Source organism: Podarcis cretensis (genome assembly GCF_951804945.1).
Source record: "Podarcis cretensis genome assembly, chromosome: 2".
Taxonomy (NCBI): Eukaryota; Metazoa; Chordata; class Lepidosauria; order Squamata; family Lacertidae; genus Podarcis; species Podarcis cretensis.
Window position 1 is genome coordinate 51008069 of NC_137171.1, and position 25031 is coordinate 51033099.

Sequence of the window (25031 nt, forward strand, 5' to 3'; positions counted from 1 at the left end):
CAACTCAGCAAAAAATAAATAAAAAATAAATAAGCCAAAAGCCGAACAAGACAGCAATAGCAGAAAGAGTTTCACTTCTGGGGCATGTGAACTGGTAGGTCTGGGAGTGACACCTCTTGATCTGTTTACACATTACATTCCTAGGACAGAGGAAATGGTCTGCAGGATTCCTTCCCAAGGGAGACACAGTCACGTCACTAGGCCCGTTAGAGGAGACTGGTCTCTTTTTACTGGCGACGTCCATCTGTTGCAAAGCATTTGAAGAAAAGAGAAGGGAATGCAAAGGGGAAGTCCCTGGAGTGACATTTGAAAGGGTGATAAAGTCCATGACTCTTTGTTTCCTGCATATGGAAAGATTATGTGTGCCAAGCCTTGATATGAAGGGAGACCACCAGCACTCTCCACTATTTGGGAGGGCAGCTCCCCATCAAATACTTCCCCTTCTTTTTATATGCCTGACAATTGTGTAAATCGAAGCATATGAAGTAGGGCCAGGATTGTACCCACTGCCTCTGCTCAGAACCTCCACATGTTTATTTATTGATAGGTCTTCTTTTTCCAGGACACGTCTTCTTTTTCATGGGTAGAGTCATCATAGCGATACATAGTTAAAACTAAAGGTAAAGGGACCCCTGACCATTAGGTCCAGTCGTGGCCGTCTCGGGGGTTGCGGCGCTCATCTCGCTTTATTGGCTGAGAGAGCCGGCGTACAGCTTCCGGATCATGTGGCCAGCATGACTAAGCCGCTTCTGGCGAACCAGAGCAGCTCACAGAAACGCCATTTACCTTCCCGCCGGAGTGGTACCTATTTATCTACTTGCACTTTGAGGTGCTTTCAAACAACTACTAGGCTGGCAGGAGCAGGGACTGAGCAATGGGAACTTACCCCATCGCGAGGATTTGAACCGCCGACCTTCGGATCAGCAAGTCCTAGGCTCTGTGGTTTAACCCACAGCGCCACCCGCAACCCGCATAGTTAAAAGTAGAAGTTGGCAAATGTCCCTTCTTTTTTGATCTTCAAAATATGGCAACCTTATTAACCATTTTTAAAATTCAAAGCAGTTTATAATAATACATATACTAGGGGCTGCTGCCTCTGCTCACATTGCTTGCCCATCTTGCCTGCCCCAGCATTTTAAAACCACCATTTTAAAACCAGCCTTCTCTTTTGCACCACTCCCTCATCATGACTTCATATAAATCCAATAATGTGATGCAGCACTAGAAATCCTCCAGTGGGAGCTGCACTAATAGACCCTGGACAATTTTAGGCATGTAGGAAGATATAATAAAAACATTTTAAAAAGTAGCCATCAACTAACTAATAGAGAAAGTTGTTTTCTAAATTGCCTGCATAAGTCTGGCAGCATAGAAGAGCTTTCAACAGACATTTAAAGGTTGAAACAGAAGGTACCTGCTGAATCTCTGTTGGCAGAGCATTCCACAAGATGGGGCTAATCACACTAAAGGCTCTGTTTCATGATGACGTCCAATGAGCCTCACCAACTCAGGGGACAACCAGCAACACTCTGTGGATTATCTCAGTGATCAAACTGGGATATAAGGATTTAGGTGCTCTCTAAGGTACCCTGGGCCCAAGTTGTTCAGGTCTTTGTAAATGAATACAAGGACTTTGAACCTGTCTTGGTAATCTCTGTTATTAGTAATCTCTGTGAACAGATCCCCCGTACACACAACTTGCATGTATGCAGACTTGCTCTGCACAATTGGGAACCCTGCAAAAAAGGAGGAGAGAGAAAGAGACCCCTATGCACATCCAACTTGTTCACTTCAGGATGCTGTGCATACCTTCCTTATTTTAAACCAAAATTCATTTGACTATAACCACAGCAGATGGCTCTTTGTTCAAAATGGCTGCAGAACAGATTGGTTCTCCAAGCTCTCCACCAAGGTTCTTGTTTTGAAGATTTAAAGCACAGTTGTATGCATGCTTGCATGAAAGCCCACCCCACTGTGTTTTTAGGATTTACTCCCTTGTGAGTATTCTTAGAATTGAAATCTTAATCTGGCAATCCTACTTGTACACACACACACACGAGAGAGAGAGAGAGAGAGAGAGAGAGAGAGAGAGAGAGAGAGAGTGCTTTGTTATTATATTAGTCTGTTCATAAAATGCTGGTGGTAAGTACATGCAAGAACATAAGCATTTACAGGAACACAAATAATTACTCAAATTTAGCTGGATTATGAAGTCATAGTTCACTCTTGGTGATGTTATAACTCACCGTTGTTGGTTTACTGGGTGAGACGGCTAATTACAATGAACACACTGATAATAACTGTGTGTGAGAGAGAGGGGGGGAGGTGAGGGGAGAGGAGAGAGGCCCTATACCAGGCGTCCTCAACCTCGGCCCTCCATATGTTTTTGGCCTACAACTCCCATGATCCCAAGCTAGCAGGACCAGTGGTCAGGGATGATGGAAATTGTAGTCTCAAAACATCTGGAGCGCTGAGGTTGAGGAAGCCTGCCCTATACCATGTCACACTCAGACCACTAACCCATCTAACTCAGTCTTGTCTACACCAATGGTCTCCAACTTTTTCCAGACCAAGGGCCCACCATTTACCCAAATATATATTTTTTGTTTTTAAATATATATATATCTGTATGGTAGTGGTGCTGCTCTTGTGACCCACCTTAGATCAAGCTGTGATCTGGTAGTGGCTTCCAACCTGCCAGTTGAATGGTTCACATTGACTGGCAGCAGGTCTCCAGGGTTTCAGACAGGGAAGCTTCCCCAGCCCTATCTACAGATGCCAAGGATTGAACCTGGGACCTTTTGTGTACAAAGCATCTCCTCTACTACCATTCTATGGCCCTTCCTGCATGTACCCTCCAACATTTCACAAGTGAAAATACTCGGAATCATGCTCCTGTTCTCATACCAAGATCGTTGCCTGAGCTGCCTTCTCCTCACACCCCCTACGCACCACTTTCCCTCTACCTGCTGCAGAGGGAAATTGACTATTAGTAGTTTCCTTATATAATGTCTAGTTGAACAGTTAATTTCAGAATGGATCTCATTATACTCATCACAGAAGAGCTACAATATGGACAAATTCAGCAGCAATTGGATAGGCAATTAAGACAAGGGAATGAAAGAGGTTGGAGCAGTGTGCTGACACCATGTGCCTGCAAGTTACATGTATGTGCCCTAGAGTCAACATATATTTGCCCTCCTTCCTTTAGAGATTCAATTTCTAGGGGACTCAGGTAGGCGGTTGAACCCCAATAACCACCATGCACATGTGTATACATTGTCAAGAAAAAGGCATTCTCCAACATATCCCCACAAGACCCAAATAGGGGGGGGGGTGTTTTACCAGGGGCAAAGTTCAGAAACTGGAGTAGTTGGAGGTATGGGATTGATTATTTGCCCACTATTATAATCCCCCTTTAGCTTGGCCTCTCCAGTAGGAGCTAAAATGCAACAAAAATGAGAATCCCAAAAAGGAACTGGAAGTAGAAGCAAAAAAATCCAGTGGGATAGTTGAAAGATATATTTATTGATCCAATGCTTTTCGGACCTTACCGGTCCTACTTTAGGGAAATCTAAAATCAATTTTAAAAATATTTTACATTACAAAACCAATCTGAGATTTCCCAGAAGAAGGACCAGGAGGGTCCAAAAATGCATTGGATCAGCTTGTTTGACTTTTGACTACCTTGTTGCTTTTTTTTTTTTTTTGCTTCTACTTCACGTTCCCACTCCAGAATTAGCTGTGCTCAAAAGAGGCCTGTGGATTCGGACATGACTACAGCAAAAATTCTAGATCAAAGTTCTAATTTGGTTTGAATGGTGAATGGAGTCTATTCCTTTTTTTAAAAAATGAAAACGCCACTGATGGAGGCATGTTCCCTACATACACATTCCACTGCCGCCCCAGAATGCTCTTTCCTCTCATCACTATCACTTTGTGCTCAGAAGACAGGAGAAGGGGGTGGGAGAAAAAGAGGAGGAAAGGGAGAAGAGGAAATGTATAATTCTGATAATCAAAACACTTCCTTTAATGGGCAGTAGGCAAAGCAAAACTGAGCTTTGCTGAGTGCTGGCTTACCCAGGCTCTGCTGACACTGTTAAATATGGGAAGAAGTAGAGAAGACACCCCTCTCCCATAATGACCATACATAGATGACGGAATGAAAATGGGAGTTGCTGGAGCAAAATGTTAGTGATGGCTCATGTGATATGCTGCCTGTTCTGTGCAGTTTCATAAGAGTGAAGTTCTCTTAAAAAGGACAATATCTTTATGGGATTTCAGTAGGTGAATTACTAGAAATGCAGGCTATTTCCTCATTGTCTATAAGAATCCTTTAACCGCCCAGGGCTGTCTTCTGCTAAGATTCCTAAACAGCAGAACAGACTGCATAGAGGGCCACGTTATACCCTGCTCCAAGAGAAGACCATGCCAATGCTATCAGAATTGACTTGTACTCACAGCATTTAATCAAGACCCAAAGGGTCTGCTGTAATAGCATCCAAGGCAAAAATTCATAAGGACAAAAACTGCAAAGCAACCTGGCGATGAGCAGTTGCAGGAGTTTGCCTACGTCTCATCCCCAGCAGCACCCCATGAAAACAACAGTGTTATTCCAAGGAGGTCCTCTCTCTCTCTCTCTCTCCTTACCTCCAAAGTACGAAAGGCTTGTGTGGAAGTATGGAAGTATTGGCAACTGGTTAGCCACTGTGAGAATGGAGTGGGTTGGCCCTTTGCCTGATCCAGCAAAGCTCTTACGTTCTGAAGACTTATAAAGTCTTGAGTTTCTCCCATAGAAATTATCCTGTTCTCCAGACTTCAGTACATTTTCTTATAATTAAATCTGTCAGTGTGACACTGGACATTTTACAGGTCTGCTGCTCCAAAGAGGCTCCTAAAATGATCCACCCTCCTCCTCCCCTTCTTCTCCCACATTGGCACATGAGCCCTCTGATTTATATGAATTTGAGAATGAAAAGCAGGGCAGAGAGACTTGTAATTTGAATGAGTATTCTTATATAGTTTTTCAATTCACATTACAAAGCAATTCAGGCAAAATGTGTAACGAAAACACTATAAGCCTAACATGGAAAAATAATCAGAAAGGTGGCAGACAGAGAGATAATAGAATCGCTGTGGAGAATAGTATGACAAGCAACATTTCTGAGTCCACTATTAAGATCCCCACTTACTTTGGACAATACGAGTATCTAAAATATCACACAGTGTCCACATCATCCATTTAAAATACTCTGAGGCCACTTTGACACTCATGGCTTCCCCCCAAGATTTCTGGGAGCTGTAGTTTAAGGGTGTTGAGAGTTGTTAGGAGTCTCATCACCCTTAACAATCTACAGTTCCCAGGATTCTTTGGTGGAAGCCATGACAGTCAAAGAGGAACAGAGTGCTGAATGGTGTGGATGTAATCAAATATTTCCATATAGCCATGAAGAGCCATGGAAAGTAGATATGTGTTTGCATGTAGTAAAACAAAGTTGCACTGTCTGACAGAAACACATGTGCACACTGCAGGCATATGGCACACACCATACGTACGTTCATTAACACTGCCTGTTACTTTCTGATTAACACACATTGAAGCACATTAACACTCGGTTATCAATTTGGGGCTGGGTAGACTGAATGCCTGGGCACCCTTCTAATTCTTGGAATAGCCAAGCTAGCTTCCTGGTGAGATGACAGCCTGGGTGACGGGCCATTAAGGGGAACAAAGGAAGAGGCTTTGTGTGAGAAGACAAACTTCAACTTGCAGGTGGTTAGAAGGACAAAGGCAGAGTTGAGAGTGGAGAGTTGAGTGATGTGAGCTAGAAGCTAGGAGCTGGAAAGAAGCAGGTGGAAACCAGAAAGAGAGACATGCTTGATTTCTGCTTGAATCCAAGGCTGTGGCTATGGGTGAAGTAAGACCCTCTTGGGGTGTTGATGCTGTGAACCCCTCTATGGTAGGCTGAGGTTGAATATATGTGTAAATAAACCATATTTCATAAAGATACCACAGTCTCCACTGTCCCTCATTCCAAAGGAAACATGAACCCCAGGTAAGCACCTAGAACCCCTGGAATCTTGCACCGTTCAGATTGGGGTGATGTGCAACAACTCTGTAGACAATGGGAGAATGGGATCAGATTTGCTGCCTATGCTGTGCCCCCAACACACACTCAGTGTAACTTGTGAAAGAGCCTGTGTGTGTACAACTGTGCAGGCCCAGGTTCTGTACATGCATTTGGGAACCCTGCCTTGCCTGATGAGCTCCATGTGTAGGCTCTTTCACAAGCCATGAATATGGGCTCAGGGTAACCAACCTGGTACCCTCCCAGTGTGGACTGCAGCTCCTGTCGTCCCTGACCACTGTCTATGCTGATGAGAATTGTAGTCTGAAACATCTGGAGGTCACCACATTGGCCACCCCAATTTGCAGTGGAAGTGAAGACGTGGACTGCTGTTCCATTTGATTACTATAACGTGCGAAGAGGGCTATTCTGTAACAAGCTGGTGGCCACCTCCAGTGTTTAGTTTCCCTGCTCACATATTAAAAATAAATAAATAAACTTCGATAACATAACCTTGCAGCGTGTCTGCACAAGAGGCTAAGTGCTGCTGGGTTTTTGAGACACAAAACCTGCAAGTGTTTTTGAATCCATTCTTTGTATAATTCCTGCCTTTTTCCAGCATTCATGTACCTCAAAGTCACGTTTGACCTGTCTACCGTTTCAGAGGCACATTTTTGACCATTTCCTGACTGCTTCAGCTTTAATCCATAAAGTACAAGAAAAAAAGAATGAGCAAAGAGGACCTAACAAATTACCGCAGTGACTCACCGGCAACACATACAAATTCTTTGTATGCTGTTTTAAACAGAGTGCTTCTGAAGAGGAATAAAAGAAAGTGCTGGCGTAGAAATGTTGAAGGAAAAGGGGAGGGCAGAGGGCAGTTTTTTTTCCCTTTTCTTTCCTTGGACAGAACCAATTTTCCAAGCCTTTCAGTTTTGAAGCTGCAAACGTATTTTGCAAGCTGTAGGTTTTTTGTTTTTTTTTAAAGGAAGAAACTAAAATCATCTCCAGACAACTTTTTTTGCAAGCGGCAAAGGAAATACTGCTCTGTCCAGGAGCAATTCAGAGATGCAGCCTGTCTAGACAAAGCTTCCCCCTAATTTCCTACCGATAATTGTTTTGGGAAATCTGCACACGCATGTTCTGGAAAAGAACTCCTTACCTACCAGCTGGAAGGCACTAAAGTGGTCAGTCCTCTATGCCTATAGCGCTTTGGAACTGGGTGCCAGAATTGCTCTAAGAGGCTGAAGAATCAGCCACTGCCCTGCCCACCAGCCACCCTTAAATGTCAGGAGACTGCTCAGTTGTCAGTCTGACTTGTTGGAAGACTAGACTTGTGCATATGAGAAACTGCCTGGGCTCCCGGGCAGTAAATTGGCTTATTACCCAGAGTACTTTCTTACCCCCAGAGGTTCCATGGTATGATACTGTGGTGGCAAACATGGTGTGCTCCAGATCTGTGGACTACAACTCTGAGCATCCTTGACCATGTTGGCCTGGGCTGATGGGAGGAGTAACCCAGAATGTTGGCTACCCCAGTGTTCTACCATGCAGAAAGATAATTCCTTGCCTCCCAGCAATGCATAGGATACCTGTGACGTCTTTTCTTGCTGTGCCTTTGGCTGGTGCGTGCCAGCTTTCTCCACTGGACAGCCCCTGACTGCAGTTCTAGTTGGGCATTGCCACACACCACCAGAAGTGCCTGAAATGCCCAGGCATCCCCTGCCCCCAGATCACTACATGCGGCATGCTAAATTCAGCAACCCAACATCTGCCTTGGGACCACTCCATACTGGTGAGGCACTCCTGGGAGGTCAGAATGATCCATTTGCCACTTTCCACTTCAGGGTGGGAGGTGGGGAGGGCAGTCTAGGTTGGAAATTCTTCTGCTTTTTATTTTTTCCAACTTGGAACGTGCTTTGGAACAAACAAATGCCAGCAGCTCCCAGAGACATCTGCGTCCTAGAGCCAAGCAGCCAGCCTTTGTAGTGATGTCTGGTGGTTCTGGGAGAAGCAGCCCTTTTTTCCTTATACAGGGCAGGGTGCAGCACCATTTATTTGTCAGTGCAACTTGCTCAGAGCTAGCCCTGGGGAACTTGGGCGGGGGAGGGGGAACGGACTCTCAGGGGAAAGAGGTTTCTTAAGTTTCCTAAGTAGGTTCTAATTATGCTTCCCACAAAATGCTGTTTTATTGAAGATTGGCGTTTTCCTTTCCCGTGCTCTGCTACAGCAGTTCTCAACATCCATCACTCTGCAGTGCTTATGATAACCATCAGGAAAAAGACACCAGGATGCAGAGATGAAAGGGGCTGCAGGGCAAACAGCAGCAGACTGAGATGTCATGATTCTGCTGAAAAGGAGATTATTATTATTTTTTAAAAAACCTGACTGCTGTGCTAGATCTTCTGTTCCCCATTTCCAGCCATTGCCCACCACATTAACTCTCAAATGTTTGAGGGGTGTATTATGGGGGGAGACCAGTTAAGGTGCTTCCTACAAATGGGACTCCAAAACTCTTTGAGGGTGGAGATTCTCAACCTTTCCATTTCTCCTGTGCATTTGTCTCCATCACCCTTCCTTCCTTCCTTCCTTCCTTCCTTCCTTCCTTCCTTCCTTCCTTCCTTCCCTTCCCTTCCCTTCCCTTTCCTTTCCCATCCCAGAACAAGAACCGGTTCTGATGCAAAAATAATTCTACCACCGTGCAGAAGTTAGAAGCAAGAAGCAAAGCCATTGCATATGGGGCACAGCTATTAGCACAACATCTAAGAATAGGGAAGCATTAGAGTCACCCACTTATATTGCTTTTGTATGGGTATTGTACAATTAGATGTTAGACATTCAACACACAGACCCATGTACCTGTAGAACACATTTGCCACAAACATGCAACCATCCACTCACACCTATGCACCCACAGACAGTAGGTAGGAACATACCTGTGCTGGCCCACACCTGTCATGCACTAGGCCCTTGGTGGAGATGGGGAAGGTGGGCGCCGTCTCCTCTCTTCGAAACACAGAGGGCCACACTGGAAGACCAGTGTTGACACTCCTTTTTTAAGCCGCTGGCACAAGGGGTCCTGGGTGAAAACTTTTCCCTCACTGCTCAGAATCTGGAAAACCTTTTACTTTTACCTTATATGAGCTGAAAGACGATGCTGCACGGCTGACGGCCTCATCTGTCAGTGGTCCTGAGGGCAGCCATTGGCTGGGGCCTGGTCACGTGGTCCCGCTGCCTTGACCTGCGACAGTTCAAGCGAATGTTGGTTTTACCCCCTAAGGAAGGCGTTCTTGACAATTTTCATATTTCTTCTAAATTTGGAGATTTCAGACAATGCTCAGAATGCCAGAAGCCCATGTGGAAGTCATTAAGGCTGCAAGGGAAAGAGGGAGGGAGAGAGGCAGCCAGTAAAGGGGGGGGGCAGTGGAGGAAAGAAGGAGGGGTGGCAGGGAAAGCTTTGGGAGGTGGGGCAAGGGAGGGAGGGAGGCCTGAGGCTGTTGCCAGCTACATGCCTGGGAACGTAAATGAACTCACTCAGAGAAAGTTGTTTGTAATAATTTACTTCCTCTCCAGTTTTTCCTGCCCCATTTGGGAAAGCAGAGAAGCGCTGAGAACCACATGCTTGGAAGGAATAAATCCCACTTTGCCAGTGACAAATGTGGAATACCCTCTGCCTGCAAACTGCGGGAGATGAGAATAACTAAGGGCAAGATCAATTAATGCACATTATTTACTGATTAACCCCCTCCCTTTAATAACCACTTTATACAAACAAGGTGGACCCCCCACCATTCTTTCTTTATATGTTAACGATGGTGGTTCTGTTTGTGCTATACATTTAAAGAAGTATCGTACCGCTTTAAACAGTCACCATGGAAACTTTTGGAACACGGCGTACAGTTCTGGTCCCCTCACCTCAAAAAAAGAGAATATCGTATGGTTGGAAATGATTCACAAAGGGGCAACTCAAAGGATGGACTCCCCTACGAGGAAAGTTCGAGACATTTTAGTTTAATGAAAGGGTGAGTGAAGAGGTGGCATGACAGAAATTTCTAAAATTATGCGTGGCAGGAAGAAAGTGGATAAAGAAAAGCTTTTCCTCCTTCTCTCCTGACACTGGAACTCATGGGCACCCAATGAAGCTGAGTGTTGGGAGATTTGCGATGGATAAAAGAAAGTACTTCACACAGCGCATAGTCAGACTATGGAACTCGTTCCCCCAGGAGGCAGCGATGGCCGCCAGCTTGGATGGCTTAAACAGAGAATTAGACAAATTTGTGGAGGAGAGGCCTGTCAAGGGCTATGAGCCATGATGGCTACGCTCTATCTCCAGAGCTGGAGGCCACAATGCTTCCAAATACTAGTTGCTGGAAATCACGGAAGGGGAGAATGCTCTTGTACTCGTGTTCTGCTCCCTGATTTTCCATAGGCATCTGGATGGCCACTGTGAGAACAGGATGCTGGACTAGCTGGACCAATGGCCTGATCCAGCAGGCCTTTCTTATGTCCTTATGGTTCCCCACCAAAGAATGTAGTTTGTTAAGGGTGCTGGCTGTTGTTAGGAGACTCCTATTCCCCTCATGGGCCTTCAGTAGTTTAACCATCAATCCCTCTTCCCAGGGAGTTCTAGGAATTGTAGCTCTGTGCTGGGGAATACGGCTACCTACATAGTAACTCACAGCACCCTTAAAATACAGCCCCTGGTGTTATGTACTGAAGTTCTCACCCTGGGCCAGCAGGGGGATACTGTAGATAGTTATGCAAATAAGGGATCAAAAGTGACGTTCAGTGATTGGATAATTTTAGAAAATTGTTACAGTTACGTTGTACTGGAGCTCTATATAAGCAGGCTGACTGAACCCTTCAATTCAGTTCTGTTCTGGCCTGTGAATAAACAAGAGCTGTTTGAAGAATCGCTGTGTCGTCTGATATGTTCACCCACAACTTAACACCTGGGTTCTTTGGGGGAAGCCATGAAGTCTTTAAAGTGGCATGATCCTGCTTTAAATGTGCAGGGCAGATGAGCCCTCTGTCTTATGCTGGTGATTCTTATTATGTAGCCAGGCAGCAGTATTCTGGATCAGTGAATCTAGAACATGTGGAATAAAATGTATATTGTTCATCATGAGTAACTGCAGCCCAGGACTGTACTGAGGATTCCATGGGGTGGGGTGGGGAGTTGTAAGAGATCTCAAGATGTTCCCTGGCCTGCCTTAATCTATCTTGTGATTTTCATTACTTTGAAAAGCTTCATCTGACCAGGCTGAAAAGGGTGTCTGGGCAGATGAATACACCAAGACTATCCCTCCCTCTCTGTGTTTCTGTATATGACACACAGAGAAATATGGTATGGTGAATTGCCTGCTTTTGATATGACCAGGCGCCCTATTCAACCCAGTTGGATGGAGCTTTTTAAGGATAGAGAATGAGATTATTGGAAATCTTTCTTGCATTTATCCAAGGCCTGGGTCTTTTCCTTCTATAGAAAGGCACTTTCCAGGAACACCATGCTTTTCTATGTAACCTCTGGTTATCTTCCATTTTGGCTGGGGGCCATGAGTACAGTAAATTAAATGGAAAGTATTTTTTATGGCTGACTTTGCAGCCAAACAATATAAGGTTAGTTTTCCTCCCCCACAGCCACGGCTATACTTATATCTGTTGACAGCCTTGTCACATCCACCTCCATGATCAGACTCCAGGTTGTGCAGGCCAGAGGGAGACTTTTGTTTGAGCAGTCGTCAAGTCACAGGTAGAAGCCACACACCCTTCCTGTGTGTTCATTCTGTCTTCCCTGAAATGTTTAATGGCACATGTCAAATAGCATCCTTGTGTTCCTTTCTACACCCCGTTGCCAAATACACATTTCCTAATAAGAGGAACTGCATCACCCGAAAAGGGACACAATTTGCATATGCTGATGCACATTTAGAAGGAATTAGAAACACAATGCCACTCACTATAGTGGGGCAAGCCTGTGGCCAGGAGACCTTTGTGCCTACTCAGGGCCAAGCTAAAAAACCGCATTAACTTTGCATCTGTGTCTTCATGGACACCATTCTTGGAGACAAAGGACACACCAGTGTTTGTGAATTGGTCCTGGTCTGGAGAAATAAGACAGAGAGGCTGGCACCCACACCATGTGTTTAGAACACATGTCTTGGCCCAAAGAATCCTGTGAACAGTAGTTTATCCCCCACAGAGCCATAATTCCCAGCACCCTTAACATGCTACAGTTTGCAGGATTCCTTGGGGGAAGCCATGTACTTTAAAGGTATGGTGTGGATGCACTGGGTCAATTTTTATGGGAAATGTTCTCCTTTGAGAACTTAGTCATGAGGCTAATGGGTGCCACACTATTAAGTCTAGAATCCTCCTGCTGAGAGACTTGCAAGTACCGCAGTGGGGTAATCTTTGTTGTGGTGGTTCTCTCATCCTCCCTACCTGCACAGGTTCTGACCTTGGATGTCATTAGACAAGGTGATACAGCTGCCTCTGGTAGCATCTTTGAGTGCCATTAAAGGTCATACAACCGTACTAGGGGCAGGGCCATAGTTCAGTGGTAGAGCATCTTGCTTTGCATGCTGAAGGTCCCAGGTTTAATCCCCAGCATCTTCAGGTAGGGCTGTGAACTGAAACCCTTGAAAGCTGCTGCCAGTCAGTGCAGGTAATATGGAGCTAGATGGACCAGGGGGTCTGACTTTGTATAAGGCAGCTTCCTATGTTCCTACCTATGTACTTTCATAGCCAATCAGCACTGCCAATCAGTGCTGGCAGTACTGCACTATATGGACCAATGGTCAAACTCAGGAGAAGGGCAGCTTCATATGCTTCCCTGTACCTTCAGAGGAGGTAGATGTTGACCAGGGATGTAGTCAAGGATAATGGGATAGAAGCTGGCAACTTAGTTCTTTCTGCTCAGGAGGTTAATAGGCAAAGGTCAGTCCTGACAGTTCCTCCTGCTAACAAAGAAGCCAGTACAGCAGATATGGTTTCTGGTTGCTTGCCCCTGTTGCATTTGAGGAGAGAAACGCAAAACTCAATCATGTACGGATGGGAAAGATGAGCCCATGTATGGTAGGGTTTGCACTCAGGATGATTTAATTACCAGCCAACTGAAAACCCATGAAAGGCATTAAGGTTATAGGAACTCTGGATCAGCAGTTCCTTGTGCTTTCGTTCACCTTGTTCTTCTGATCACAGGAATGTCTGTGAAAATCCCACATATAGGAATCGGCTGCTCCCCCTGGTGCTGTTGCCTTCCTTTCCTCAAAGCACTGACAGTACATAATAATGGCTGTCACGGAAGAGCACGGCTTTTGCATGAGGAATAAGACAAAGAGCAGAAGAAATGATTTCTAGTATAGTTCAGGGCATAGATTTTCCACCTCTGTTTTATAACTTGGCTAAGTTATACGTTGATCTGGGTTGCCTTTGCACAAGGGCACTGGGCTTATTTTTGTCTTCCTGGTGCTCCCTAGCAGGTAATGAGGCACATATGTCAAGGGGTTAATCATCTGTTTTTAGTTACCACTCTCCAGGTAGCTGATTCATTTTCCAGAGATGTGTTGCTAAAAATAGGTGTGATTATTGACCCCCCCTGCCCTCCACACACCTTGTATGGCATTGGCTTGCCAGGTGGAGAGCATCATGAAGACAAATATAGCCCCCCTCCCCATGGTGGCAACCTTGGGGGTCTAGAACAAAATATCTAGTGTCTTGAGCTGATGCCTTTTGCACTGCCATTCCAAAAGCACATTTTCACATTCAAGGGAACCTTAGCAATTCTGTACCTAGAGATGAGGGGCTTTGCTCCTCAACTGCAGTGCAAAGGTAGCTGGGGAAAATAACGTGCTTGGTTTTCAAATCCTAAGCCTGATAATAGGAGCACACATGGTGTGTGATAGCCTAGCATGATGCGTGCAGGGCAGGGCAGTTAATCCACTGAGATCCACAAGGATCTCTGTTCCAGCAAATAACAACTTGCCATGAGTTTGTAGCACAGAAACTGGAACGGTCTGCAGCTCCTTTGAAGGCATGAGACTATTTCACACAGTGGAATCTCAGGAATTAGGGATGGATTATTATGGCCACGGCTACATTTTTCTTGGAAATACAGGCCTTTTAAAACAGCCAGTATCCTTTAGAGAAATCCCACCAGTCCAAGGGAGAAGGCAGCCTGTTCCAAAAAAACTGGCTTGTTTACACCCTTCCCAATACCTTCAGGAATCCTTAACATACTTCCCTGGGCATTATGGAGTCCAGAAAAAGCCCTTAAGGGCTTCTTTTAGATGACTTATTTGCTGAGCATTCTTCCTGATTGGTTTGCACAAAGTTTACAAGGATTTTAAATTATATCCAGGCTTTGCTGAGCATTTACTCTGATTAATTTGCAGAGTGTTTATACGTTCATCCCACATGTTTCAATGCATGATAACGTCAAGGTTGTAGATTGAATCCCTGTATGAGATGGCTGCGTATTCTTGTATTGCAAGAAGAAGAAGAAGAAGAGTTTGGATTTGATATCCCGCCTTTCACTCCCCTTCAGAAGTCTCAAAGCGGCTAACATTCTCCTTTCCCTTCCTCCCCCACAACAAACACTCTGTGAGGTGAGTGGGGCTGAGAGACTTCAAAGAAGCGTGACTGGCCCAAGGGAGCTGGGCATGTTTAGCCTGGAGAAGAGGAGGTTAAGGGGTGATATGATAGCTATGTTCAAATATATAAAAGGATGTCATATAGAGGAGGGAGAAAGGTTGTTTTTTGCTGCTCCAGAGAAGCGGACACGGAGCAATGGTTCCAAACTACAAGAAAGAAGATTCCACCTAAACATTAGGAAGAACTTCCTGACAGTAAGAGTTCGACAGTGGAATTTGCTGCCAAGGAGTGTGGTGGAGTCTCCTTCTTTGGAGGTCTTTAAGCAGAGGCTTGACAACCATATGTCAGGAGTGCTCTGATGGTGTTTCCTGCTTGGCAGGGGGTTGGACTCGATGGCCCTTGTGGTCTCTTCCAACTCTATGATTCTATGATTCTATGATTCTAAGGTCACCCAGCAGCTGCATGTGGAGGAGCGGAGATGCGAACCCGGTTCCCCAGATTACGTGTCTACCGCTCTTAACCACTACACCATCTAGGGGTTAACTAGATGATCTCCAGGGTCCCTTGCAACTCTATGATTCTATGATTTCACCTTCACTTTCCTAACTGCAAAAAGTCTGTCTCTTTTTTAAAGGTGACTTGTGCAAGGGTGTCAGAGCACTTTAATCTACTTTAATTGCTCAAATCTGAATTTCCTGGTATGGGCCTAACTATCAGTTTTTCTAGAATGCCATGGGGTTAATAGATGCAATGCTCTACTCTACCATTCATGCTAACTCTTGGAAATAACTGTAAAACATCTCTATTGCCCCAAATAGTCAAGGATTGAGGAATTGCCCCCTCCCTTCTCTGAAATTTGCAACCACATCAATTGCTGCCGTGCTGTTTTGGTTGAAAGTACCAAGCAGCCCATTATTAGACCAAATTTGATGCTTATGCTTTGTGTGACATACCCATCTACGTTTCTACCAGTCAGTCATTGTCCTGGAAAAAGTATATCTACAACTGCGAGAGAAATTGCTGGCTCCAAGCTACAATTCCCTTTGCGTTCTCTCTCTCTCTCTCTCTCTCTCTCTCTCTCTCTCTCTCTCTCTCTCTTTCTCTCTCTCTCGTGTCTGCATGTGGCATGCAATGATACAAAACTGTGGTCAGACAAGGTTTTGCAGGGGTCAGACCTCTTGCTTCTTTGGGGTTTGGTTCAGGCAGTTGTCTCAGGGCTCTTCCAGACTGTCTTTTGTGCTATTTTTTTAGGCACATCTCTGGCCTTGAAAGTGCCCTGTCTGAGCATTTTACTGCTGAATCAGAGCAAATGGCAATTAGGTTTTCTGCAGATTGCCATTTGCTCCAATTCAGTGGTAAAATGCAGATTTTCCCAGGGAAAGCACCGGGGCCAAAAGAACAAAAGCTGCTCGGACATGGGCCTGTGCCTGGAGAGTGCAGTGCAAAAGGAAGTCTGGACCAGCCCTCAATCAATACCAGATCTTATTAGGGCTGCCAAATGGATGAGGGGCATAAATGAAAGCAGCCGAGCAAAAGGAACAGAGGAAAGTGTGTGACAAGAGCACAGAGTCAACAAAGAAGTGCAATGAACCTAGATGGTGAATCCAAGCAACAGCTGAACACTCTCTTTACTTTTGCTTAAGCCGTGCCCATTCTGCTCAAAAATTTCACAATTCATGCTATCATGGTTGTTGCAGAGTAGGAGATGTCAGTCTCAGGGAGGTAAAGTCTTCCAAGAGCATTGGCCCGCTGTCATCACATAAGTGGGTGGCAAATGGAGGAACACAGGAAGCTGCTTTGTACTGAGTCAGAGCATTCATCCATCTAGCTCGATATTGACAGCCGCTTCTCTAAGGTTCCAGGCATTGGGACATTCCTAGGCCTACCTAGAGATGCCAGCAGTTGAACCTGGGACCTTCTTCCTGCAAGGCTGAGGCTCTGTGACTGAGCTACAGCCAATTTCAGCCAGAGCCTTTAAAATCTCAAAGCAGCTCTTTTCTGTTCTTTACAACATGCTTCTCTGCAGTGGAGGTTTCTGTTCCCATCTCGTTCTTGTATCTGCCCTGTTTCACCTACTCAAGTCACCCAGTCAGACCACTTCTTACAGTGATGGGCTGGTGCTAGCAGAAACACAAATATACTGTGCCATTAAATACCTTCTATAATTAGTAACTCGATTTCTAAAATGAAGTGAAAAATGTAGTGTTCCCTCTTGTTTGCTCACTAGATGCTAAAATCTTGTTCCATGACCCGACAGGGCCATGCCCTCTGTTTCCAAGAAGACTTAATAAGGTAATGTTTAGGATGTTACTATCTTTACAGCCCTTGTCTTATTGCAACTGTGTAAAATAAAACAAAACATTCTGAGTGAAGAAGAATTTCAACAGAGTTCATTTTTTAGAATTTTGTTTCTACACAAATGTACTAGAACAAAACTCTATTGTAATCCATCTGGGCTTGGTGTCTCCATCAACCGTGATTGCCTCTCCTCCTGCCTCCATAACCATTAATCTTCCTGACTTGATTGTGGTTGCCTATGAACAGCTTTCAGTTTGAAATCCAGGCATGTTTTATCACTCCCAGTTCCTGGATCCCATAAGAAGTTGTTTGGTTCTTTCAACCAAAAGAGTCTTGCAACAATTGATGTGGACACAGGCTTTGGAACAGGGAGAGAGGGGTCCTCAATTTTTGACCATTTTGGGCAATGGAGATGATTGTACAGCCATTTTTAAGAGTAGGGCCTCTGAAGACATCCCTTTTTATTGTGCATTCATGATTTTTGGTCTCATGATATTATCAGGACAGTCACATATGATTCCACTTTCAATACTATTTGCGCCTGTAAAAGTTTTGTGGCTGTCATATTGCTTCATTTCCAGTCAGTGTATATCCTATAACATCCTGCTATGGTCCTGTAACTTTTCATACCACAAATGTCCAGGGTTGTGTGTTTATGCGTGTCCCACTTTTGTTGCGCTCTAGCCCCTCCAGACAACAATGATGTGGTAGCACTGGGAAAATATCACAGAACAACCAAGGAAGCAGAGTAAATCCACCACTAGTGCACTATTATTGTGTCAATAGCATAGTTGCAGAATATACCTGAAATAAAACTTGCCTTCAGAAAGGTGGAATGGCAGAGCAGAGCCTGGGATCTGTGAAGCCCCTGGCTTTCTGTTGGTTCCCACCATTCACCATGATGGTCTCCATCATTCAGCATGGCTGACAAGGAGCTGTGTGACCTCTTCGGTCCCTAAGTCTGCACAGCTGGTTTACTAGGCTTCCCATGGAGAGGAGAAATCTGGAGGGAAATGTGTCTGTGTTTCCTGGTGATGCCTTCCAGTTCTGTACCAGGAAGACAAGAAGCTGCCATTGAGATAAGATCAAGGTGGACCATGTTTGCTCTTTATGGGTCTGGTTTAAGTCCATCTCCTTTGGCCTTCCTCTCCAGTCCTGTCAAAGTGAAGCATTACTCCTAACGATAAGCTTCCCGAATGGTTGTGTATCTTGAGGGGCGCTGCTACTGCTGCTGGAATGTCAAGCGCTCATGCTCAGACAGTCTGCTAATGCTGTGAGTTGGCTCAGAAGCTGTAATGCAAAAAGCCTGCTAGTTGCTCCTGCTCAGTGCTGGAGAGCCATATGCATCTGATTCTGACCTCCTTAGTTAGTGGTGTCTGAACATGTTTCAGTGCATTAAAGGTAAAGGTAAAGGTACCCCTGCCCGTACGGGCCAGTCTTGACAGACTCTGGGGTTGTGCGCCCATCTCACTCAAGAGGCCAGGGGCCAGCGCTGTCCGGAGACACTTCCGGGTCACGTGGCCAGCGTGACATCGCTGCTCTGGCGAGCCAGAGCCGCACACGGAAACGCCGTTTACCTTCCCACTGGTAAGCGGTCCCTATTTATCTACTTGCACCCGGAGGTGCTTTCGAACTGCTAGGTTGGCAGGCGCTGGGACCGAGCAGCGGGAGCGCACCCCGCCGCAGGGATTTGAACCGCTGACCTTTCGATCGGCAAGTCCTAGGCGCTGAGGCTTTAACCCACAGCGCCACCTGCGTCCCAGTGGCGTTAGTGGCGTTCAGTGCATTAGGCAGGGCCAATCAGAAACTGTGAAGGTTCCTGGCCGTCTGCCTTCATGACATGGCTCTGCCAGTTAACACCTGTCCTTTCATCTACCACCTTGACAACATACTTAATTATTCCAAACTTAAAATGTCACGGCATTATTTTAATGTGATTGAAGGCGGAAAGTTTGTTTTGCATCCTTTCCCAAGTTGTGCTTGTGGCAAGGTGCCCTGTCATCATCCTTCCTAAGTTATATTACTGGGTAGCTTTGGAGCTTGGCTACCTGTTAGAGAATTGCTATGCATTCCCCTGAGGGTGAATAGACTTTCCCTATAGCCTAGCAAAGAAATGGTACCTTCTAAGCCAGTGGTGGAGAAACTGGCCTTCCAGATGTTGGCTGGCTCCAACTCCTGCCAACCCCAGGCAGCATGGCCAATGGTCAGTCCAATAACATCTGGAGGGCCACAAGTTCCCCATCCCTGTTCCAGGTAGATCATACAACTAGCACTTAGAGAAGATTCTACTGGAGGAAGTGCTTCCATTCACTTAAGTTTACACACACAGGCCTAATAAGGAAATATAGCCAATGCTGCTTTGTAAAGACTGAAACACAGTTATCTTATTTTGGACAGGTCACTGAATACAAGGCAAGTTATTCTTATTGTGTCCACCTTGCTATTTAATTTAGTGTACATCTGTCTCCAGAGCTGCTGGTTCAGAATTTCCCCCCAGCATACTATATTCAACAGCAGTTACAAAATGTGAAATGTTATTCCTTCCCCAACATGTTTTCATGTATGAGCAGACATAGGCAGTAGGCTTGTTTTCAATGTACCAGGGCAAGCTTCTGAGAGAGGAGAACCAAGCACAGGATACGTCTGTGTCTGTGCACGCACACTGGTCCTGTGAACCCAGACAGAAACCACAGGCCCTGATAAGGAAAGCCTCCTTCTTGTAACTCCGAGTCATTGTACAAACACATTACACTTGCAGCGCCTGAACCAGCCACGTAACACTGGCTGAGGGGGGATTGTTTAGCGATAAGCTGGAGTTTCTTGGCCCATATATTACCTGAAGCAGCTGAAACAAGAATCTGGCTTCCCTTTTAAAATAATAGCAATAATAATAATTGCATGAGCTGCCAAGATTAAATGAGTGGCGAGTGGCATGATTAATGAGTACAGCAAGGTCAACACACCCTTGCAAGGTCACATTCAGAACATGACTGTGGCTGAGTTTTATACTAAATTGAATCTGCACGCGCACACACAACTAGAGTATTAAGTCGGCTTAAAAAGTATTCCTGTTTGGTCATCTCTTTATTGCAGCACAAACATGGGTGGTGGATGAGATTTGCCCTTGTCAATTTCCTATAGGTCTTTCACACCACTGTTATTGACTACAAGCCTTAAATACCATAGAATCATAGAACATTGGAGTTGGAAGGGACCTCCAGGGTCATCTAGTCCAACCCTCTGCAATGTGGGAATCTCAACTAAAGCATCCATGACAGACGACTGTCCAACCTCTGCTTAAAAACCTCCAGTGAAAGAGTCCACCAGCTTCTGAGGAAGTCCGTTCCACTATCAAACAGCTCTTACTGTCAGAAAGTTCCTCCAGATGTTTAGTCGGAATCTCCTTTTTCATCTCTTGAATTCATTGGTTTGGTCCTACCCTCTGAAGTAGGAGAAAACAAGCTTGCCAGCCCAACTGCTGGACAGGATAACAAGGCTTACCTTAGTAATGAGACAACTCAGTTTATCCTTCTCTGAAAGGCATTGCTGGTTTTGAGCCAATATGATCCTCCCCATATGCATAGTCACAGTCATGCACGGAAAGGGTTTCTTGTGCTAGTGTTGAGACCACCACTCACCAGTCAATAGGACTGCTCCGGAGGAAGATTCCTTGAGGGGTTTGCCTAATAGGGCAGTTGTCAAACATTGCCCTCTAGTTCTTTGAAATGGCTGGGCAAGTTGGGTGCAGAGTGTGTCTAGGTCCATTAGCTGCAACCCGTTCCCCAAGAGACAGTGTGATTTGTTTTGGCAGAAGATGACTAAGAGGGGAGCTTAACAATCCATCTCAGAAATCCCTGGGTGACAACTTAATGGTTTGAAGTGAGTGCCAGGTACAGGCATAGAAGTAAATGTTAGGGTTTTGGGAGCCGTAAAATCTTTCTGCAGTCAGTCTTGGCTGGCCTTGCTCAGGGTGTGGCCAAGCTCCACTGGGCAGACAGGACCAATTAGGGAAGGATCTGAGGGCTTTGTTTAGACTGGTTTGAAAGCAAAGCTCGAAATGCCCACAAGGCCTACAAGAAACATGTGTAACTTGTGAGCTGACCCATCAAGCCAAAGGTGTCCCACGAGAAAAGGATGGTATTTTTCTGTTGTGAAGCACCCTGGGTCTCTGGATAAAGGGTAGTATACAGATGTAAATAAAAACAGACGACGATGACAACAACAACATTTCTTTTGAACAAAGACATGGGGATTGCCAAGTCCTTGGAAGGTCAGATGAAATTGCTGGTGGTGTGCCTGGGACATGGCAGACAGACCAAAAGGAAGGCTCTGAGGTGGGTCAAGTCTGGTTGAGACATCATGATAAATGGGAACCATGTTTCCATGGTATTGTCTTTCTTGCTTAAAGAAGAAGAAGAAGACAAATGACTATATGAAGTTAGTACAATCTGCCAAGTCCTGTTGACTTGGCCTGAAGTTTCCCATCCCTGACTCAAGGAGAGGATACTGTTGGTGTTACAAATGGGTAGTATCTAAATGAGAAGGATGGTAAATGTATGACAAGGCCAAACCAACATTGCAGCTGAGTGCTCCAGACCCTAAGCACAGCCATGGCTAGTATTTGGCACACTCTAGGAACCATGTGTCTGATGCACATCACAGCACTCTCAAGCACAGCACTACTGTGCATAGATCTGCAAAGGGCAGAACTAGCTTGACTATCATGCTTCTCAATAACTTGTCCATCCATCTGATCCTATTTGCCTTCCCTCAAATTGCACATTAGCTTATCCATCCAGTCTTTACTGTCACAAAATTACACTGCCTCCTCAACTCTACTTGAGCTACACTTTTGTAGACAAGTCTACAGCTGTGCATGCTTGCTTGTGTCCTCATCTATTTGATCTTTGATAAAGATCATCAAAGGAAGTACAACCCCCATCCTGTATTTCTGCAGCGACAGTGATAATTCACAGGCTTCCAAGCCATTATTTCTGAGCAAATCAAACTGCAACTTCAAAAGGAGAAGGGAGACATAGTCTGGACCATTTCCCTATGTGCACACAAAACAAATACCTATGGACCAGGTTTCACAATATTGCTTGCCAGCCTAATTTGTTTCAGGAACATTATGGAGATTGGCAATTTTGAAATCTTCTAGCTGTCTGAACATCAGGGCCTAGTCAACTCTGATTCCTGTGACAGCTGGATTTCAGGATGCCACACATATCCCTTTTAATTTTATTTTATTGCTGAGTGATGTAGGTGGTGCCTACCTTCCTTTGGAAACAAATGTTAAACCACACAGGGATCACTGGCATGGAAAGGATGCTCCTGAAGGGTTAGGTGAGATGGTTGAATTCAGCCCAGGGTCCCCCGGGAGTGCTGCAGCTGCATGGCCATGACACTCTGCAGTACCTTTGCCCCCAAAGGGAATATCTGCAAAGGAGTAGCAGCTGTTATATATTATTGGATCCAGGGAGGGCTTTTCCACTCTTCAAGGCAGCTGGCACCACCACCTCATGGAAATATGCATTAACCCCACCTTGAATCCACCCATGCATGCCCCCAACCCAGCTAGTTTTCATTGGTCATGAAGGGCAAGGGTCAAGAGGAGAATTCATTGGATGCATCCTCACAAGCACAGCATCATCTGCAAAAATTGCAAAAAACTGAAACTGATTCCACAAAGCATGACTTGATGGGGCATTGAATGATCCCTGCCTGAACCTCTGGAGAGCTGCTGCCAGACACAGAGTAGACCACAGGTACCCAATGTGGTGCCCTCCAGATGTTGCTGGACTACCAACATCCCAACATCCGTAACCATTGGCTATGAAAGCTGAGGCTAATAGAAACTGGAGCCCATGAAAACCTGGAAGACCCTGTGTTGGCTACCCAGTAAACAATACAGGTGTAGATGGATTCACCAGGTACAAGGCAGCATCTTATGACTTTAGACATGGGTTGTGTGCAAGGCGCCCCCATTATTGGTGTTCGCTTATGCACATCTTATGCTTCCTACAAGCAAGCATTGTATCACAGTTTTCCTTGGCAGCTGCGAGTAACATGGGGTGTGGTTGGGGACAGGAGGCCAGGAGATGCAGGAAGCAGGACGGAAGTTTCTGTGTGCAATCATTCACACTGGCTAATTTCCCACCAGGTGCTTGGGATCAAGGAACTAGAAACAAAGACACACAGAAAGGAAGAACAAAATGGCTGTTAGCAAGAAACCTGTGCATCTGGAACATGTAAGGGTGATGTAAACAGCAATGATAAATGTGCTCAGGCTGCAGCAGCAGGATATACATGATGCCTGGATTCACCATTGCTCTCCTCCAATCCCCACTTTGCTAATACACTGTTTATTGACAAGGAACGTCATATTTCTTCCAAGAACTTCATACGCAGATTTGTGTGTTCTTAATGCATTGCCAGGTGTGAGGAGGAATGGGTCATGTCAAGAAGACCAGGGACAGCTGGGGGTGCACAGCAGAGCAGTGAGACTGAGATTGCCTCATAAGGCTCCCACATGCCTCTTGGTGGTGTCCACAGCCTTTTGGTCCAGTGGTTAGCATGCCAGACTTATTTATTGATTTATATCAATCACCGTGCACTACTCAAGGCAGCTGACAGCAATTTAAAATCCTCTGTGTCCCAAAAAGCCATTGCACCATAAAACTGCATCAGAAATGCAGCATTAAAAATACAACAAAGGCAGAGGCCATAGATAAAACATGGCCTTAAATACAGCCAATGCTTAGCTGGCAAAAACTGTCAGAATAAAAATGTTTTTACCAATCAGCAAAGCACCACCGGGTGTGTGTGTGTACTTCACAGGACAAGGAGTCCTGCAATAGCAGTGAAGACAATGAGAAGTAGTGAGAAATGTGGAAATTCTGCAAAGACCATTGACATAGCATGGGTTGCCAGTGCCTAGGATTGTGTGGGAGGGAGAGAAATGGATGGAGTACGTATGCACATTCAACTGCCTAATGGCAACTGCATCACCCAGGAGATTGCAGCCGCAGAAATAAGTAAAATAATAGTCATTCCGTTGCCTGAAGAAGTCACTTCCTGGCTCTCATGGGAAAGCTGTTTTCAACAGAGCCCAGCAATGGAAGTGCACAACTGAATTGAGGCAACATTGGGTGTTGAAATTTTGTGCCCCTAACAATTTTGCACCCGGGGCAACCACCCCTATGTCCCTACCACCACACTATGCCACTAGTATAAACATAAGAAGAGTCCTGCTAGATCAGGCAAAAATTCCTCCAGTTCAGCATCCTGTTCTCACAGCGGCCAACAAGATGTCTATGGGACTTCCACAAGCAGAACAACACTCTCTCAAGTTCCCAGCAACTGGTATTTAGAGACATCCTGGCTCTATCATTGGAGGTAGAGCACAGACATCCTGGCTAGTAGCCATGAATGGTCTAATGCTCTTTTAAGAACATCCAAGATGGGGCCCACCACCACTACAACTTTTAGGAGTCAGTTCCATAGTTTAACTACATGCTGGGTGAAGAAGTACTTTATTTTGTCTCTCCCAAATCTTCCAACATTCAGCTTCATTGGATGTCCCCAAGTTCTAGTATTATGAGAGAGGCAGAAAAACATTTCTCCGCCACCCAAGACATCATGTTCACTTCTTGGATGAGTGCTGTGGCTGATGATGACATAGTACTTCTATGACAAATGCTATCTGGCTCTGGGCACAGACTGGGAAAGGAGGGTTGGTGGAACTCACAAGTCTTGCTTGCTATGCACCCAGACACTAGTTGCTGGGCTGCTTGCACAGGGGAAGAACAAATGTGCAGGTTCCATGCTACAACGAAAGAATGCTTACAGTTCTGTCCGCATTCATTATTTTATGCATTAAAGAGGCACAGAAATTCTAAATCCCATTGGAAATCACATGGGAGAAGCCATCCAGGGATTGGGAACTGGCTTCCCTTCCTGTCCTACTGACACTCCTGATGAATGTCCAAGAGAGGACATTGACCTCTGCTGGGTGCCAGCAAGAAAATTCTCCCCTGCCCTCTCTCCAGATGGGACTCGTCTCCATGT

At 45.3% G+C, this 25031-nt stretch overlaps 2 long non-coding RNA genes across 5 annotated transcripts in view; one reads left to right on the forward strand and one right to left on the reverse strand.

The window, feature by feature from the left end:
* The window catches only part of LOC307209626, a 25380-nt gene extending 14242 nt beyond the window's left edge, over window positions 1-11138 (reverse strand). The window contains exons 1-4 of one of the 3 annotated variants that reach the window (XR_013835650.1): window positions 11021-11138; window positions 10736-10768; window positions 9924-9983; window positions 9203-9441 (exon numbers count right to left, since the gene is read on the reverse strand). This is a non-coding gene — a long non-coding RNA (uncharacterized lncRNA). The remainder of the gene's footprint in view (window positions 1-9202; window positions 9442-9923; window positions 9984-10735; window positions 10769-11020) is intronic. The other 2 variants (XR_013835651.1, XR_013835649.1) reach the window with 2 other exon arrangements.
* Window positions 9993-23336, forward strand: LOC307209631. Of its 2 annotated transcripts, XR_013835665.1 has the most exons (5): window positions 9993-10090; window positions 11737-11820; window positions 16891-16955; window positions 21205-21295; window positions 23125-23336. It is a non-coding gene; the product is annotated as an uncharacterized lncRNA (long non-coding RNA). The 2 variants fall into 2 exon arrangements; XR_013835666.1 differs by lacking the exon at window positions 9993-10090 and having other exon boundaries at window positions 11258-11820.
* Window positions 23337-25031: the final 1695 nt, after the last annotated feature.